Here is a 16,723-nt window from a genome sequence, read left to right as displayed (position 1 = left end):
GGGTGTCAAACTCAAGGCCCAGGGGCTGGATCTGGCCTGTGGGGTGCTTAGATTTGGCCTGCAGAGCTGCCAGGAAACAGCAAAGGACCGGTCCACGATGCTTCTGCCAGCAAAAATGGAGCTCTTGAGCTCCTTTTTCACTGGCAGATGTTTGTAGAATGTTTTTGCTTTTTGTATTAGGCTTCCGTATACATTAAAAAGCACACACTTAGTCCCAAAAACCCTCTTTTTATTTCAAAGGCTGTAAATTATGTTCATTCACAGCCCATAATGAGTCCCAAATAGTTGTAAAGAGTCCTACAATAGGCTGCCAAAGTTCTTTGAGATAAGGCTGATAAGCACCCACCTCTATCTTCCTTGAAACACTGACAAAGACTTAACTGGCAATTCGCTTGGCAAGGCCACATGGAACAAAGAGTCGAAACGGAGCTTCAGGATGTAAACTGACCAGCATGAACCAAGTTGCTTCCTGTACGTCTCACGAGCCTTTGCTCCTCCTTTATGTCCTATGGGAGGGGCCAATCACCTCCAAGCCTTACTCTTAAGTTGTTCCCTTCTGTCTTAACTGTTCTTGCCTTTTGGCAGCTCTACCTCGCTGCTGTCCGACTTTGGAGGCTCCGGAGGTAGCACGTAACTCCCAGATGGCCCTGGCCCCCTCTCTGCCTCTCATGCAGAGCCCTTGTCTCAGCCTTCCCCAGACTCCAGGAATGGCCCATGTTCCTCCCCAACCTCCTCACTGTCTGACTCTGCTTCCAGCTCTGTAGGCCACCAGCAGACCATTTTTGCCGTTGCAGCCAAAAATGGAGCTCAGGAATCTGTTTTTGCTGGCAGATCTCTTGGGCCACTACAGGTGCCTCCGACATGAGTGACATCAAGATGGCTGTACCCACCCTGACCCCCTGAGGTCAAACACAATCCTGATGAGGCCCTCAATGAAATTGAGTTTGACACCCCTGTTCTAGGTGCATTTCAATTTGGATGGAACAGCTATCACTTTCATGACTCTATGTAGCAAATCAAGGAGATAACCTTGGTGAGAATAGGCAGGAATGGTTCTATAAGCCACAAGAGGCAAACATTCCTTAAATTATGGGAAAATGAAATCAGTATTGAGGAGAGAGTGCAGACTGGCTCCTCCCTGACTCCCTGGGAAATAAGAAGGAGACAGGGAAGAGGAAACGCAACCAAGCTTGTAGCCTATCTTGGTATAGTTCATTTCTTCCAGTGGAGTCTGTTTTTTGATCTGGTTTACCCTGAAGGTGCTGATATCAATCTTGCAAGCCTCATTGCACTTTACCTCCCTCTTGTAACACTGGTAATTTTCCACTTGGGTTAGCCCAATGCATTGTACACAGGGACTGCTTGTGAAAATGGTCCACTAACTTTAGTTAGTTCAAAATCGAACAGCTAGACTTCTCACTGGGACTAGCTAATATGAACCTATTATGCCAGTATGCCAGCTCGACTGGTTGTCAGCCGACTTCTGGACTCAATTCAAAGAGTGGTTTGGGCTTAAGATTCTTTTAAAGATATTTCCTTCAGTTTCCCAATCTAGCCTGGAATCCTGAGATGTCTTGTATTATAAAATTTATATATTTTCCAGATCTGACGCTCACAAACTTTTAAAGATTAATCAAGGCTAATTAATTGATATAGAGAAAAGAAGGGCTAGGGGGTGACATGATAACAATCTATATATCTAAAAGCAAAATGCCACTCGCTCAGCATGATGAAATCTCCAGAACCGTAAAGCCTACAAACTTGAAATTTGGTACGTATTTTCCTCTTGGCTTCTAGGTGCTCGCTAAGAAAGGATTTTTCAAAATGATCATCAGATCATTAGTATTTCTTATACAGTAATTAACACACTCTGATGCTAAGGAGTTCTACTACCCCTTCCCATTTGAAAAGAACTCTGTTCCAACTGCCAGTGGACTCACATTCTGTTACTTCAGTACTATAAGGAGGCAGTCTAGGCCTCCTTACAGTACTAAATGGTGGTACCTCACCAAAATGTCTATGCCTTCCACCTATGGAACTGCTTCCTGACTCAAGGTGGTGGGAGCAATATTCCCTTATGTGTTTCAATCACCGGGCACCACTGAGCCAACAGAGTGAACTGGATTTCACTTGCATTGCCAATCACATAGTTTCGTCGCAAAGCACTGGTATCCAGCTAGTGCTCTAATATATGAGCTGTCACAAAGAAGACCTATTTTCCAAAGCAGCAGAAGGCAATATAAGAAGCAATGGATGGACCCTGAACAAAGAGAAAGGCAATCTAGAATTAAAGAGAAAGAATAAGAACAATCAATCAGTGGAACAACTTGCCTTCAGAAGTTGTGGATGCTTCAACACTGGAGACTTTTAAGAAAAGACTGGACAACCATTTGTTGAAAATGATATATGATCTCCTGCTTGATCAGGGGGTTGGACTAGAAGATATCCGTGGACCCTTTCAACTGGGTTATTCTATTCTATTCTTTGCATCAGATCTACTTGACTCCTGTTGACTAATAAACTATTTGTAACTCAAGATTGAATCTTGGTGCTCTCTGAACTCCCCCCCCCCAGATATTTCATTACCAAACTAGGTTATATCATCAGTGGCTGAAGGAATGAGGTTTGGTCTCTATCTAGCTCTCTTACTGGTTTGCCCTGTCAGTGTTAACTGGAGTGTTCTTGGTGGTTCCTTGATTAAGCTGCTGTTTACTAATCAATATTTTGTTTGAGTTGATAGTTCCTTGATTGGGGTATTTCTAACTTCTTGATTAATCGGTGTTAATCTCTGTTGAGTTTTGAAATTTGGGCTTTGACTGTCGTGAGGAGGTGTTGGGAGGGGGCTTGTCTCCTTTTTGGCTTTTTGGTTATCTCTTTGGCATGGTAAGTAGATGTTGTTTATCTCTGTGTGCCTGTTGGTGGCTGATCTGTCCAAGTGCCAGGCCTCCAGGAACTCTCTAGTATTTTGGGATTTGGCTTGGTCTAGAATTCTCTATTTCCTAGTTGGAATTATGGATGAGTTTGTCAACCTGTTGTGAAATTATGGGATTTTCATTATATCTTCTTACTGCTAGTTGTTCATGGATACTCCTGATGACTAAATGAATGCTCTTTGAAATGTCAATCTGTTTTAGTGACAACTTTCTCAAGGACATTGCACTAATTTGTTTGATTCTGAACCCACTGGTTTTTTCCCCCCTTTCTATTTACCTCAGCTTTGCCAAACACATTTTGTTTTCCTATTCAATCCTCAATTTTCATCATGTGCTCAAGTATGCAAATTTCTGCACCATTACTAATGATTGCCTCAAGGGAGCTGCCAATCTTTTTATGGTTGAAACAGATTGACTGGATCTTCCTGCAGTCTAAGACCGTGCTGGTAAAAGGACTCCAAATCCATAATTCTGTAGTTAGACCTCCACAATGCTTTTTCAGAACAATGTTAATGGCAAACCAAGGACTGGTTTTCATTCCCTTAGGAAGGATGCCAGAGTGCTCACATACCAGTCCTCCAAGTTTATTTGGTGAGATCTGCAATTTGAATTTGCACCTAGAAGGTTCCAGGCTGAATTTTTCATCTTTTTGTTTGTGTAGTTCAAAAGTTCTTCACTTAGGACAACAAACAGTGACAGTCTTGCCAGCACCAACTGCAACGTCTGCAACATCTGTTTGCCAAATAATTAACAGTGACAGTTAGTTGGCACTTCTGGAGGATTCTCTGTGTCACCCAGAGTTGGAGTTACAATGGATCCTGCATTCTTGAAGTCCTGCAAATAACAGGATTTTTCCACATCCTTTTATCCTCAACTGCTAGTATATTTTCTTCACACTGTCCTCTTTTTATCTGAATATAAAACCCTGAAATAGATAGTGCCCATCTCTGTCCAAGTATTTCAAACAAAGAGCCTGACTTTTAAACCATGTGATGGATTTAGATCTGTTTCATTGTTCCTTTATATCTTTCTTCTGACAACCTTAGCAAAGAGAATTAAAACCCTCTATATATAGTATTTCCCATCATCATTATCTTTTAATGACCCCATAATCCCTTGTGGGGTAGAATCTGGGCAACTGAATGAAGCTAGCAGAGTGCTTAATGGCCAGATGCCCTTCCTGTTGCCAATGTGGAGTTTTGTCCAGCAGATATATATTCTCGTTGTGCCCAGAGAGAGAAATATCTGCCTCTGTCTAGGATTGAACTCACAGCCTCCTGATTGTGAGGCAAGACCTCATTTTATATGCATAGGATCACCAGGAGATTAAGTAGATATACTGTAGATTCCTAAGGAGAGGCCAACGTCAAGGCAAGCATATCACAGTCACACTCATCGGAAAGTGCTTCATAAATCCAGGTCCCTAAGGCCAAGGGTTTCTAAAATATGTCTTCTACTACATTGGCAGGAAAACTGCAGACAATATAAATATTGTCTCAAAAAAGGATGGAGATGTGCCAAGGTCTCTTTGTCCTCATTTCCACCTTGCCAATTACCTTCTGGCAAAGGATATATCAATGTACTTCAGGCTTAGCTGTTCTACCAATGGCTCAATTAACTCTTGACTAAAGTAAGACGGTACTTTTCTCCTATTGCATTGCTTATAATCTGCAATTTGAATTCTTAGGATGAACTAAACCTAAAGTAGGCAACAAAGTCCAGGGTGTTACAAAGTTTAGTAATAGTTTAGTGTAGAGTCCTGTAGTTCAGTTCAGTTTAGTTTAGTTTATTGTCATTGCACCTTGTACAACGAAATTAAATGCCATCTCCAGTGTGCATTATACATAAAAAATAAAACAAAAACACTGAATTGTATTTTTCCCACTGTACTATCACTTGCTGTGATCTTGACACCATGTGTCTATGGATGTAGCCCTAAACTACACTTTTGACCCTTGAACATGTTTTCCTAGCAATCTTCCCAATGTTATGGCATCTGCATATTTTACACACATTCCTTCTATTCTATCATCTAAGTCAGGGGTCTCCAACCTTAACAACTTTAAACCTGGTGGACTTCAACTCCCAGAATTCAAAGCTGTCTGGGAATTCTGTTGAAGTCATCCAGGCTTAAAATTGCCGGTTGGAGACCTCTGATTTAAGTCACTTATTAAAAAAAAAACAATGGGCCCTGGACCCATTGAGGTACACTTGTTCAGCTCATCTAGAATCCATCTTGTAATAAAATGGTCATCTATCCATTATTGTTCCATTCAACATGAAGGAGGCTGTAATCTACTTGATCAATTGCCTTTCTAAAATCTAATTGTTCCATCCCATGTAAATGTACCATCCCTTTGTTAGTGATCATGATGTTGGAGAAAGAAACATCATATTTCAATGTCTCTTAACAAATCCATGCCAGTTTCTGTCATCACCTTATTAATTTCTAGATGTTTGTAAGCCCACACTTTGACTGCTTGATAATTTATATTACTTGCTATATTCTTAACTGTAACTCAGTAAATGTCAGGCTGATAGGTATAACAGAATACTTAAAGCAAAGATAAATACCATGTTAACAGGAATTGTGAGGAATGTAACAAAATGCCTAAAATGTATTGGTTTTACATTAACAAGCAAAACATGTATGAGATCTGAAGGGTAGCAGCTAAAAATATTAAAAAATACACAAAGAAAGACAAATAATAGGTGAGAAGATTCAATCGGGAATCAAAAGGTTAAACAAATAAGCTTCATAGAGTTGTGGAGTTTAAGAGAAGGTAAACATTAAAAATAAAATTCAGGTTCCAGTAGATGGAATGTGAATGTGTTTATAGAGAGATACATGGAAATGATGAAAGTTGTGGAGAATAAGGGCTGGTTATTATATGTTTGTACAAATATATAATTATATATAATTATACATCAGGTCAACATTACTTAAACAGAGAAAATAGAATGACAGTTATAAAATATGTGGTGTCTGATTCAATGCTAGTAACTGTGAGAGAGATCTTGGAATCCTAGTGAACAATCACTTAAGTATGAGCCAAAAAAGCCAACCCAGTCCTAGGCTGCCTTAACAGAGAGATAGAATCAAGTTCACATGAAATGCTAAAATCACTTTATAATGCCTTGGTAAGGCCACACTCAGAATATTGCATCCAGGTTTGCTCACCACGATATAAAAAGATGTTGAGACTGCAGAAAGAAAGAGTGCAGAAAATAGCAATAAAGATAGTAAGGAGACGGAAGGCATATAAAGAATGGTTTAGGAACTGGGTATGTCTAGTTTAATGAAAAGAAGGACTAGGGGTGACATGATAGCAATGTTTCAATATATAAGGGACTGCCACAAAGAAGAGGGAGTCAACCTATTCTCCAAAACACCTGAAGGCAGGACAAGAAGTAATGGATAGAAACTAATCAAGGAGAACAGCAATCTAGAACTAAGGAGAAATTTCCTGAAAGTTAGAACAATTAATCAGTAGAATGAATTGCCTCCAGAAATTGTGAGTGTTCCATAACTGGAAGTTTCTAAGAAGAGATTGGACAACAATTTGTCTGAAATGGTAAAAGGTTTCCTGATTGGGTAGATTACACTAGAAGACCTCCAAGGTCCCTTCCAACTTTGTTATTCTGCTATGACAGATGGGCAAAAAAGCAGCGGGAGTGGCGGTGACTTCCAACTTTCTGCCAGCTTCCACATTGAGTTTCCTCATAGAAAGGTGTCAGGGAGTGTTAGGAAGTGACAATCATGTGACTATGGCTGACCATAGCAGTACCAAAGTGGCCACAACTTTGCCAGATTGCAATCCAATGGGAGCCATGGGTCTCAAAACTGGGAGCATTTATTTAGCTCATTTGAGGTACGCTAATTTCAAAGTTTTTGCTCTATGATGAATCATTTTGTAGCAGGTTACATAAAAATGATGATGATGATGATGATGATGATGATGATGATGATGAAGAAGAAGAAGAAGAAGAAGAAGAAGAAGAAGAAGAAGAAGAAGAAGATGATGATGATGATGATCTTATGGGATTTTTGTATACAAACAGACAAAATACTGGCGCATAATACACCAGACCACACTGGTTGAGAAAAATAAGGTTATAATCATAGACATCGCAATACCAGGTGATAGCAGGGTTGATGAAAAGGAACATGAAAAAAATCACGAAATACCAGGACTTAAAAATTGAAATTCAACGATTATGACACAAACCAGCAGTGGTAATTCCAGTGGTAATTGGCACACTGGGTGCTATTCCAAAAGCATTGGAATTACATTTAAAACAGTTAAAAATTGACAAAATCACCATCAGTCAAATGCAAAAAGCCGCACTGCTTGGATCTGCACGCATATTATGAAAATACGTTACAACGTCCTAGGCCCCTGGGTGGGGCCCGACTAGTAATCAGTGCCAAATCCGGTGAAACAACTGGCCGCTGTGATACAATTGTGTTGATATTAATAATAATAATAATAAATAAGAGAGTTTTAATAGTGAGGGGTCCTTTGTGCTCTCTGAGCTTGGTTTTTTTCCTTAAAGATATTTCATTACCCAAACTAGGTAACATCATCAGTGCTAGTTTGGATAATGAAACATCTGCAAGAAAACAACCAAATATTCTTCTTTATTAGTTTTAATAGTGTTTAAATAATACATAATATTTGATGTCCCAAGGAGTAACATAAAGTACAGTAAATGGGAGAAGAAAGAGAGAAGAAAAATAATGGACAATATAGCAATAGCAATAGCATTTAGACTTACATACCGCCTGCAGTACTGCACTCTAACCATTGTGACACCACGGCTCAAACTCCAAGTGTTGGAAAATGAAACATATTTCAGTCCTTCACGCACGACAAGATCAAGGAACAGACTCCACAAGTGGAATAGAAAAATACTTTCATATTATAGCACAGTATTGAAGGCCTGGTTCTATTTTCTCTTTCATACCTTTTCTATCCCAGGGAGGAGCCAATATGAGTCTCTTCCTAATACTTTCCCCGTTTCTCAGATTCAAAGCATGCTTTGGGTTTCTAAATAATTTACGGAAGATCATCTACAAATCTGCAGGACACCATACAGAAAGGACACCCAGAGATCAGAGATAAGATTATTCCAGTTAGAACTCCCCGACTTGAAATGTTTCCCATGTTTATAAATGACCAGTGGTAGGGATACAGTCATTTCAAGTAATTCTGTTAGGTAAAAAGGCAAGTGATAAATTTTATCTAAATGTGGAGCTGCTGTGCAGGGGATTTAGAATAAAGCACTACCATGGATATCCCCACGACCTGGAAATCCATTAGCACTGTTGCTGCATGGATAGCTCCTTCCAGAGATGGGTTCCTACCAGTTCAGCCCGGTAAGGCCGAGTAGGTAGTAACTCGGCCTGCTACACCCCCAAACTGATTCTATTGTTGCCACCGCCATATTGATTTTTGGATCTGTGCATGACCAGAACAATCTTCATACGCAGAAATGTATTTTTTTTCTTTTCTAACATTGTGTGCATGCACAGATCTTTTCAGGTGCAAATGCACACGCATTGTTTTTTGTGCACCAAACCAGCAGTAATGCCGGCACCAACCCATCCCTGGCTCCTTCCCATAATTCCAAGAGTTAGTGCCGTTCTCCAATTGTTCCAAAGAATAAAGATATTTTTTTCCCTAAATCCTGAAGCTTTTTAATCTGTAATGTTTGGTCAGAGGTTTTTTTTTTTTTTTTTTTTTTTTTTTTGCAGAACATTGAAAGTGTGTTTTAATGAAGGGAAAAATAGAAAGTATAATAGCAAGTCTTTTTTTGAACCATCAGTCATACAAATCTGATAAAAGGTTAGTCCTTTTTTTCACCTGAAGGGGCAAAAAAGAAGAAGAAATCCAAACAACTCATTTTCTCTGTTCATTATTTTTAATAGTACACAGAAAAAAAGGGGTCACAGATAAAGAAAGGAGCCTTTTTAGAACACATTTGCTGAAGGAACTGGTTCGTGCTGATTGATGGCAAGGCCACCTCGCAAGATAAGTTAACCGTAGTCATCAATTGTCAGTGATCAGCTTCACTCCATTTCTTAGCCTTAGCCCCGAAGAGGCAAACTTCTGGCCTATTTCACTCTGAGGCATATTGCATTAACCTCGCAGCGATACAGAAAACCAAGAGACAGAAAACAAGTGGGATTTATAGTGGACAAAAATGAGTGAGGCAGGTATTCTAAATTAATGGAACAGTTGAGGGATTTTTTCAAGCTCTCTTTGTTTTAGGATCAGGCTGGTAGCTTCGAACACGCAAACATATAAACACACACACACACAGGAAGTAGGGAGGGGGAGGGAGGGAGAGAGAGAGAGACGGAGAGAGAACTACATATTTTTCTACTTGCCAGCATTAGTCATTTCTAGCCTATTAGTCATTTAATCTATTGCAGCCCTTGAGAACACATGTAAATACACAAGAACTTTCTACACCTGCTTGCCTGGAAATGATTCTTAGGCTCACTTGCCCCATTATACTTATTTACTTCTCCCTCACGGCTTTGAGCTCTAGTATTTAGCCTGGCTTTTTGCTTCTTGTGTAGTGGAAAATTAGTACTATGAAAGCAGGCAACAGAGCATCAAAGCATCAAGATATATTGGTGTTATTAACAGGGTCAATATTATTATGTGCTACCACCAAGATCCCAAGCTTCGCTGTGCCTTTATAAGACTTACAGTAGTGGAGAAGAAAATGGATTTTCCTACAAGTTGTCAGACCTGCAAGCCATCTTTTCTTTTTGGCTTTCAGGCCTGCCGCACTTTCTACTCTGGGAAAATGGGAGGAAGGATAATACGCAGTTGGGTGATGTGTAGCCATAATAACATTCTTCTTAGAAAGTCAAGGTCGCTTTTGTCTCTGCACCTGGCCAGATATGGATGGGAGGAATCTGTCTCCATGGCAGTGAAAGATTGGACCATGCGATGAACTTGTGGGTGTTGGATCTTGAACTTCCAACTGGGTGGGAAAACCTGGAAGCTTTCAGATTCGGGTTTTTCCCAGGTGTGCCATCATGACATCTCTAATAAAGTGTATCCAAAGCCTTGGAGTTTTATTTCATTGGGGATGTTTTTTTAGAACCCTGACACAAGTGGTATGATGTGAGCTATCTATCCCTGTTGCCGTACAGCATCACAATCTCTTGCAATAAATCTGATTTGAATCTGATTTGTGTTGTGGCCCAGCAGGAGCCGTTGGAGCTGCCACCAGACTCCAAACAGCGAGAGGCCCTATGAGTCGGCTTTGGAGGATGTGGAGGACTCTGGACAGGGTTCCGAGTCTGAGCAGGGCGCAGAGAGGCTAGTTGGCCACCAGGAGGCGCCTGAGCCTTGGACCAGTGGGGAGGAGACAAGGGAGTGTGATCCAGACGTCAGCAGTGGGGAGGAGCCAAGGGAGTTGTTCCTAGATGCCCGGCACCGGAGAGCTAATAGGTGTAAGGAACAATTATGCATTTACAGGAGGTAATTGCACTCAGCTGGTGGTAATTAGGCTCCTCTCCAGACTATAAAAGGAATGCTTGTGCACACATCCCTTTTGCAGAAGTCAACTCATTAACTAATGTTGGAGAACAGTATTGTGAGCTTGGCAGGCTGGATTGTGCCAAGGCTTATCTGTGCCGGTTTGCTGCCAAGGACCTGTCTGTCTCTTAATAAATTCCGTAAAGTATCTTTGGCTTGGAGTGCTTTGGTGTGGAATGAGGGGGGTCAGAACAATTTGGAACAGGTACTCTGGAATGCATGAGAGCACAAATGCAGCCAGTATCTGGGACTCATTAATATGGCTGCATTTGTTCCCAGGAACCAAGCAAAAGGCACAGCTGGTTCAATGAGTCAAAGATAAGGACTGCATTCACCTCCTAGACCAGGGATGTCAAACTCAGGTTGTCGTAGCATCATCATGTGATGTATCACAACTTGTTTCCTGACGCATCTGACCCGCAGGCCATGAGTTTGACAGCCCTGTCCTAGACACACCTCTTCCAAATTTAATTTGAAACACTGCATTAATATACACAACTCTTATGCAAAGGGCTGGCTCTGGCAAAAATGGAAACCATTGCAATTGGGTAGGTTATATTCTTCTACAATAATAAATAAATAAATAAATAAATAAATAAATAAATAAATAAATAAATAAATAAAATAAACTTCTACAATCTTCTCCTTCTTCTCTCGTTTAAAGCTATAGAGTAAACTTTCCTAGCTTATTTATGGCAAAGTAGTGAAATTTGTCACTAAGGATCACCAAAGATTTCATCTTCATAGCCTTCAGCACCACAGGATAGAACGGGTAGATTCCATAACCTTCTCAATACAGTGGAAAGCATAGATTCACAATTTTCATCTCCAACTATTATTCCTTTATTACCTTCATATAATGCTACACACATGCATCACAATCTTTTGAGTTACATAAGGTAGATTTTTTTTAAAAAATGGAGTCCTTGGTGCTCTCTGAGCTTAGTTGTTTTCTTGCAGATGTTTCATTATCCAAAATAGGTAACATTGTCAGTCTGATAATGTTACCTAGTTTTGATAATGAAAAGTCTGCAAGAAAACAATCAAGCTCATAGAGATAACGTAACAGAACTTGCTGATAATAAAATAAAAGAGATGAACGGCACCTTAGAAGTCTTCTAGTCCAACTCTGTCTGGGTAATGATGATTTAAAGCTTTTCAGCCAATGTAAGGCTGTAACCTAAGATGATGAAATGAGGATGAGTCAGCAGAGGTATTGCCACTTTAAGAAGCCGGGTTATTGCCTCTTTAAGAAGCTGTCTATATAAAGGAGGCCATGAGAAGACTAGTGACATGCAGTCAGGGGAGACAGGGGAGGCACAGCCTCACCACTGTCAATCATGAAAAGGAAAAAAAATGTAAACAGGAAAAGGCAAGTGCTTAGGTTAGGCTAGCTAGCTGTTGCCACACCGTGAATGACTGCCTGTTTAAAAAAGCCTCTAAAAAAGTGCCCTCTACTATGAGGCAGGAGAACTGCATGCCTCATCTAGTCTGACTTTTTAGGTGCTCGAGCAGAGTTAAGTGAGGGTTAAAAGCCTAAAAAATCCCGAGGTAGTTGAGGCATGCAGTTTTCCTGCCTCATAGTAGAGGGCGCATTTTTAGAGGCTTCAACTCTGTCATTCTGTTTAAAGCTGCAGTGTCGCGTTCACTCTTCCTCCTCTCTTTCTCCATTTCTGATGTCCCCCCCACCCCCACCCCACGCTCCCACTTTTCCTTCAAATTTCCTTTTTTTCCCCTTTTTTCTTTAATAAATGCAATACTCAGGCATTCTCTTCTCTCCCGCGACACCCCACTGACTAAAGTACTTTCTTTCGCCCGCCTGAGCTCGCGGCAGAGCTCAGGTGGGCTGCTGCGAGCTCAGGCGGGCAAAAGAAAGTACTTTAGTCAGTGGGGTGTCGGGGGAGAGGACTGCCTCACCAGCCATAAACCTCACCGTATGTCACTGGGGAAGATGTATCTCTTTCTTTGTGTATCTCTCTCCTTGTGTCCGGCATACATTGCTAAGTTCTCCATGTAGTGTTAAGAAGAAGATTGATTGTTTGTCAGGTATTTGCTTACCACGTATATTTCTGTATATGTCTTGTATATAAACCACTGCTAAATGTCTAAGTTTCTGTGTGCTGTGTTTTGCTCCTGAGTTGTCACCTAATAGTAATCACACTGCAAACGCTCTGACAAACCCCCTGCACAAGCAGGAAACCCTACATCACTTCAGTCCAATCTGTTCTTAAAAACTTCCTGTGTTGGGAGGTTTCTCCTAGACTTCCAGAGGCAAGTTGTTACACTGATGAATAGTTCACACTGTCAGGAAATTTGTCCTTAGTCCTAGGTTGGTTCTCCCCTTGATTAGTTTGCACCCATTGCTTATTGAGCCCTCATTTCAACCCTGAGCTACAAATATTCTCCTTTATTGGTTAAAACAAAGCCTCAGGTTACAGGCACTGCATGGTAGAACACAGTTTCCATTAAATATGACAGAATGCTTACCATACTAGGTAGGGCAGAGAGAAAAGGAATTTCCTGACTAAACGTCACTCTTGGCTTTTGCAGTAGGGTGCAGACCAGGAATGTGGCAGTGTTGCACTACCATTATCAGGATGCAATGGTAAAAATTTCAGTACTTTTTGAAGTTTTTGTTTTGTAAGGGAAAGATAAAAGTTCCCTCGCTCATATGTGCTATTTGTTCCCGACTCTAGGGGGCAATGCTCATCTCCGTTTCAAAGCCAAAGAGCTAGCGGTGTCCAAAGGCATCTCCATGGTCATGTAGGCTGACATGCCTAAATGCCGAAGGCACACGGAACACTGTTACCTTCCCACCAAAGGTGGTTCCTATTTTTCTACTTGCATTTTTACGTGCTTTCGAACTGCTAGGTTGGCAGAAGCTGGGACAAATACGCGGTGCTAGAGATTTGAACCCGCCAAACTGCTGATCATTTTGATCGACAAACTCAGCATCTTAGCCACTGAGCCACCACATCCCTTTGTTTTGTAGGAAATTGCTAAGGATGGTAAAATAGAAGTGGAAAACAAAACTCTTACAGGATGCAAGTCTTCCATTAATTCATCAGGCATTCGCTGAACTGCCTTCCTTTCCTTTATATCATAGAAATAAAGGCCTCAGAGTATGGGCTGTTGGCCAACTCTTCTTGTGCTATTGAAGTCTCTCAAGGGCCTGTCCTTCAACTCTCCTCTGGTGCAATAAGATTTAGAGAGATGATTTGCTTCATCATTCAGCAGTGAGCTACTTATCCTTGCTCCTTGATGCTTCTTGTTTTCTTTGTCTTTTGCCTCCACAGTATCTTGGACTACAGAAAATACCTCTAAAAGAACAACAGAGAGCCAGGGCTAAAAGAGATCTGCCTATCTCTTCCTTCTATCTATTTCCAAAACGGGATATTTGGAACTAAATGTAGAAAAGCATCTGTGATCATAATGACATGAAACATTGAAAGAGAAAAGAAAAATAAAATGAAAATATATATGCTGTTTTGCATGCTAGCAGCACCTCGCAATACTCTCATAATAAATTGAGATAACAATATTTCAAGGAAATGGAAGAATTCTGTGTATGTATCGACATGTAAGAAGCAATCACTGCTGTATAATCTTGTTAAAAAGCTTGGCTCAGCAACAATGAAAATGATTAGAATGAAAGTTGATTGGCATATTGTTGCCGATAATGAATACGCAGGACTCTCATCTTGGAACAAAGACACACTGAAACTTGTGTGTGTGTGTGTGTGTTAGATTAAAAAAACATGTATTGAAATATGCTACCCTAGAATATAGCAAATAACTTTGAAAGATTTACATAAACATTCCCACTATTTCTCACTTATGGGGCTCAGGAGCAAATGGACTTTGTATTGCAAGGAATTATATCTTGCTTCGGTGGCACAGTGGTTACAGTGCAGTACTACAGGCGACTTCTGCTGACTGCCGGTTGCCTGCAATTTGGCAGTTCAAATTTCACCAGGCTCAAGGTTGACTCAGCCTTCCATCCTTCCAAGGTGGGTAAAATGAGGATCTAAATTGTTGGGGGGCAATAGGCTGACTCTGTAAAACTGCTTAGAGACGGCTGTAAAAGCACTGTAAAGCGGTATATAAGTCTAAGTGCTATTGCTGTTTTTTAAAAAAATTATGCTAGCTTGAATAATAAAAGAGGAATCCTAATTGAATGTTATGGGAAAAAATAACAAGAACCGAACCCTGAGTGTAGAACCATGTATCCAAAAAGCTGAGCAGAGGCTGAGAAACAATTTTTTATGGCTGCTTCAGTGTGGATTATTGAAAGGAGAGTTCAGTTGGAGTCAAAAGTTTAGATCAGTATTTCCTGGTTAGGGAATTCTGGAAGTTGAAGTATGTAGAAATTAAATTTGTTGAGATAGAGAAAGGCAGATCTAGATGATTCCTACTAACTGTACTTTCTGGCGCTTTGGGGGAAATAAGTTTGTAACAGGTGCCTGAATTAAACATAACCAATTATTGATAGGTAACACTGAAAAGGTTTGTAAAGGAGGTACCAAACAATATCATGAGAATCATGGCATCGCCCTCCTCCCTTTCATCAAGGACACCACAGATAAAATCAGCAAAATTCTCCACAAACACAATATCAAGGCAGCCTTCAACACTGACCAAAAAATAGCCAACCCCCAAAGCGCCAGAAAGTACAGTTAGTAGGAATCATCTAGATCTGCCTTAAGAAACCCCAAAGACAAAATCCAGCTAGAAAATCAAGGAGTCTACAAAACACCATGCAAAATCTGCCTTGCAACATACATAGGACAAATGAACAGGAGAATAAATACACTCATCGCAGAACACAAGAATGCAGTAAGAAAAAAAGAAGAAAAACTTCCCCCTTTTCCAGCTCCTTAAAGCTACAGGACATGAAATTAATTTTGAAGGAACCAGGTTAATCTCTAAAACTGAACACTTCAACAAGAGAATAATTATGGAAGCTATCGAAATAGAGAAACACCCCCACAACATGAATAAACGTGGCAATACCTTCCACCTACCAGACATCTGGAAACCAGCCCTAATCAACAAATGAGCGCCACCCACCACCCAGGCTGTTACAACACAAAACAACAACGGACACACAGCCAGCACCAATCAACACGAATCTACCAATCATGATACAGCCACACATCCAATCAATCCACTTGCTGAAACGGGGCCAGCACTCCACCCCCCCCCCAAGGTTTGTAGAGGGATGGCAGCTCCGATCATACTTTAAGCCCAAAACACCAGCCTGAAGATGGCATCTGAGAACTCACCGAAACATTGCCAAGACAATCTCAATCTTACATGGGAAAAGACCTGAATACAACAAGGCCAGCATACCTACACCCGTGAAAATCTACGAGAATGTATGTATGTATGTATGTATGTATGTATGTATGTATGTATATGTATATGTATATGTATATGTATATGTATATGTATATGTATATGTATATGTGTGTGTATATATATATATATATATATATATATATGTGTGTGTGTGTGTGTGTGTGTGTGTGTGTGTGTGTGTGTGTGTGTGTGTGTTTATGTATGTATGTATATATCAGCCTTGGTGATAGTTCTGGTCTTTTTTGCCAAGGCTGAACATTTTAACAACAGAATAATCAGAGAAGCCATCGAGATAGAGAAACGCCCACACAGCATGAACAGGCGGGACGATACCTCCCACCTGCCAGCCATTTGGAAGCCTGCCCTTATTGATAAACGAGTCCCTAACATGATGAATGACACCAGGCCCACACTCACAAGAGCCACACAGGATATCACCACCAAACATCCACAAAGAAAGCAGACAAAAACCCACACTGATGAGGAGGCACGACCAAGGACCAGAAGCCAGACTGCAAATGCACCATTAGCCTCTTCAAACCCCTCCTATCCTTACATGAAACACAAACCCCAAACCAATCAGAACACACCCCCACCCAATCAGAACACACCTCCACCCAATCAGAACACAGCCAAGCTCCCACCCAATCAGCTCAAACCCCCACTGGCAATTAAAAGGAAGAAACAGCCGAGATCTCACATTGCTCCTGGAAGCACGAAGCCTGAAGATGACGAATGAGACTTCATCGAAACATCGCCAAGACACCTCCAATTTTACACGGGAGAAAACCCGAATAATTAAAGACCTACATACTAACACCCGCAAAAACCTCAGAAAACACACACACACACACACACACACACACA

At 40.8% G+C, this 16,723-nt stretch overlaps 1 protein-coding gene across 1 annotated transcript in view; it reads right to left on the bottom strand.

Annotated features, from left to right (window-relative positions):
* Positions 1-16,723, bottom strand: part of GRID2 (glutamate ionotropic receptor delta type subunit 2) — a 1,047,867-nt gene that overhangs the window by 498,790 nt on the left and 532,354 nt on the right.

Source organism: Thamnophis elegans, chromosome 9 (assembly GCF_009769535.1).
Source record: "Thamnophis elegans isolate rThaEle1 chromosome 9, rThaEle1.pri, whole genome shotgun sequence".
NCBI lineage: Eukaryota > Metazoa > Chordata > Lepidosauria > Squamata > Colubridae > Thamnophis > Thamnophis elegans.
The sequence above is the reverse complement of the archived record's forward strand: the minus strand, read 5'-3'. Positions and strand labels throughout refer to the sequence as shown.